Source organism: Amphibalanus amphitrite, unplaced genomic scaffold (assembly GCF_019059575.1).
Source record: "Amphibalanus amphitrite isolate SeventyFive unplaced genomic scaffold, NRLGWU_Aamphi_draft 001193F_arrow, whole genome shotgun sequence".
In the NCBI taxonomy this organism is placed as follows: Eukaryota; Metazoa; Arthropoda; class Thecostraca; order Balanomorpha; family Balanidae; genus Amphibalanus; species Amphibalanus amphitrite.
Window position 1 is genome coordinate 81,833 of NW_024882687.1, and position 3,542 is coordinate 85,374.

Genomic DNA, 3,542 nt, shown 5'->3' on the forward strand with positions numbered 1-3,542 from the left:
ACCCCGACCTCCTCTTGGCCCAGAAACCCAACGTCCTGACCTCCCGGTGCCCTTCCTCGTACCCGACCTGTACTCCCAATTAGACCAGCCTTCCTACCCTGTTACTACCTTGGCCCTCTTTGACTTTCCCTGTGAACTGGAACCTCGTTCTGACTCGATACCAACTTAAGCGAGCACTGAAATACACTTACCATAGTTTAGACATTCAATAGTTTAATTTACCTCTCCTCCCCACTCCCATCTCTCATCAGTGAAGTAGTCGCGTCGGTGGGCTTATCACACACAGGGGTGTCACATGCATAGACAGCCTCGCAGCCCCTAAAAATTACGCCAACCAATGTATCCCATATCTGTATCCTTTATCCTATACTTAGCTCGTAATCCCTCCTAGAGTAGCCTATCATAAAAGACATCAACTACGACCATGTTCGGCCTTAACATACTGAAGTTACCACTGCTGCCGATGCAGAATCTAAGAAAAAAAAAAGAACACAGGGTCCTAAGCACATCGGTCGCCGAACCGGGTTTCGAACTATAATCAATGACGTCATCAAAGGGTCGGAATGAGACTTTTACTGTTCTCAGAAGCGCGCGCGTATGAATGGTGCACCCTGCCCCGGCATGTCGAGAGTCCTGTGTCAATGACGTCACTCATCGATGGTCACGGCAAGAGTAGTTCCGATGACGTCATCAAAGGTTCCAAACGAGTCCTTTTCCTACTCTCCAATGTAAATGCATATGAATGGCACGATTAGCGCGACGTACCGAGGGCTCCGGGCCTATGACGTCACTCATCTGAGGGCATTAGGCCCATGACGTCACGAGGGTGATCGACGTGAGTTCCTTGGTCACCATGAATAGTGGGCGCGGTCCGGGAGAGCACGCGTGGGCCGGGGCTATAGCACCCGTCAAGTGCTCAATTGGAGCGGCCTGCATAGCCCCGTAGGGCACCGATCGACAAAATCTCCTTTCACATTGCCTGAGGGCAGATGTCACGCCCCTGACAGCGATCGGCCAGCTCTGCAGTGAGCTTTGCACCCCTTTACTGGGATAGAACCAGTAGCTGCCCATAACGCACCACCGCCGCCCCTCTGAGACGGGCCCTGCTCCCCGCTGGCAGTTAATCCCCTTTAATGACCACGCGCTGGGGTCGGGCGGCTGCCTCCTGCTTGAGAATGGCGCGGGGCGCCATGCCAGTCTGTATAGAGTGGCCCTCTGGACCGTCTCCAGGAAGGAGTGATGCTCTATTACGCCACGGGGTGGCGCGCAGAGCATATTTGGCGACGATCGGTGACGTGCATCACCGGGCCATAGTGACGTCACTCAGGGGTGGCCGTCGCGCTGGACCACCTGTCAACTCGGTCGGCCAGCTCGGCAGCGAACTCGGCAGCGGGCTAACTGGACTGGAGTCACTAGCCGTCCATACAGCACGGCCGTCCGCTGCTCCCCTCTTGGGGTCTCCCCGACCAGACGGCGGTGTACCCTGTCCCGGCGCCGGTCGGCTGGTATGCGCTAATGACCCTGACGCCGCCGTGAACCGAGCGGACGGTGAGGATTATCGGGGCGGGCGCCGGCCCGGCGCGGTTTCTGCTCGACTGCGGGGACCGCTTCCGTCTACCGCGGCGACATGCTATTATGAGTGCGGCGCGCTGGACACCTATCGTACTGATCGTTTACAATCGTGATTCCTCTCGTGTTATGTAAACAATCGACACCACTCGCAATGGAGGGACCTTTCCGGGCAAAACGAATGGGAAGACGAAAGATAAAGGAGAGAGAGATAAAGAGAGAGAGAGAGAGAGAGAGAGAGAGAGAGAGAGGAGATTGAGAGAGAGAGAGAGAGATTGAGAGAGAGAGAGAGAGAGAGAGAGAGAGAGAGAGAGAGAGAGAGAGAGAGAGAGAGAGAGAGAGAGAGAGAGAGAGAGAGAGAGAGACGAGGGAAGTGGATGATGTGAGCGGTTTTAGGGAGGGGCTAACTGCAGGGAAGGGGAGCCAGACAACCAGACATTCATGGACGGTCGCCAGACACACCGACCGACATTTTGACAAATCCACGGACCGACAATCTAACCCATTGTGACAGAAGCACGTGCAGACAATTGGACCGACAAACCGACGGGTGGCTAGCGAGACAGGTCGACTCTCTCACCGACTGGATGACGTGCAATCTGACGAATAAACAGACGAAGGGGCTGGCAGACCGACAGACTGACAGACTGACAGGCCAGACCGACAAACAGATGGGCTGACAGAGAGACAGACAGACAGACAGACAGACAGACAGACAGACAGACAGACAGGCAGACAGGCAGACAAACAGACAGACCGGCAGACCGACAGACGGACAGACTGACAGGCCAGACCGACAGACAGACGGGCTGACAGAGAGAGAGACAGACAGACAGACAGACAGACAGACAGACAGACTGACTGACAGACAGACGACTTATCGACAGACTTGACGAGGACAACAGGTGGGAAGGCGGCGGTGTCGATTATTTACACACATGCTTGAATGCACTGTGAGAATGGGTCAGCTTTAATGTCCGTTAAATACTAGATAACTTGAATGGTTCTCGGGTTTAATCGGATTATCCAGACCTTTGACGAACATCTGAACAAATTAACAAGGAACGAGTAAAATTGAAGCCGTCGTTTCGTTCTCAACTAATGCTATGCCCTAATTGAACAACTAACCGCATTGATCTCCTCCTTTACAAACAAAAGTCCATGTTCAATCGTTCTTTGACAGCATAATTGTTTGTCACTGACCTGGCACGGCCCCGGCACGCTCCCGACTTGCGCCCGGCCGTCCGTCCCGCTCCGACTCGCTAATCCGCTGCTCCGCCCTGATCCCTTCCCATGCGGCAGACCGCCCCCCCCCCCCCGCATTTCTTCCGAGAGCCCAGCTGACCGGCGCCGTTCGGCCGCGGGGTGAGTGATTAATGGCACGCGGTTGTTCCTATTCTTTCCTTGGATAGTATAACTTAATCACCAGGACAGCTAATGATCTAAATGTGTAGCGTACTACTGTATTTTGCCGTGTCGTAAGGAATCTGAGCGCAAAGCAATTCTGTGAGTCGATTGAGGTGATATCGAACGATTTATGAATTATAAGAATAAGTTGGACTGCTTCCCATCAAACGTTCTACTTTACTTTGGAGACCGAACTATAATTACAGTTTAAAGTTAACCATAAGCCCGTCTATTTCACTTACATTACTCCATACGACGAAATGACACGGCAAAATACAAAGTACAGCGTGATGGCACGTAGAATATTTCAAACTACTTGAGGATAGGGACCTAACAGATGCTGCATAAAAATTATTAGCCGATCAGATAAATCTGAGGTGTGAGCTACTGATTCTAACCCGAAATTAACCTGAGATATCCAAAATGAGGGCCGGTAAATGACGATAATGGACTGACGATATTTCGCAACGAGGTATAGAATTAACTGGAACCGAACAAAATAAACAGAACAAGAAACATTTTAATGCTGGGAAACTTAGCTACGGAACTACCATCACCAAACTATA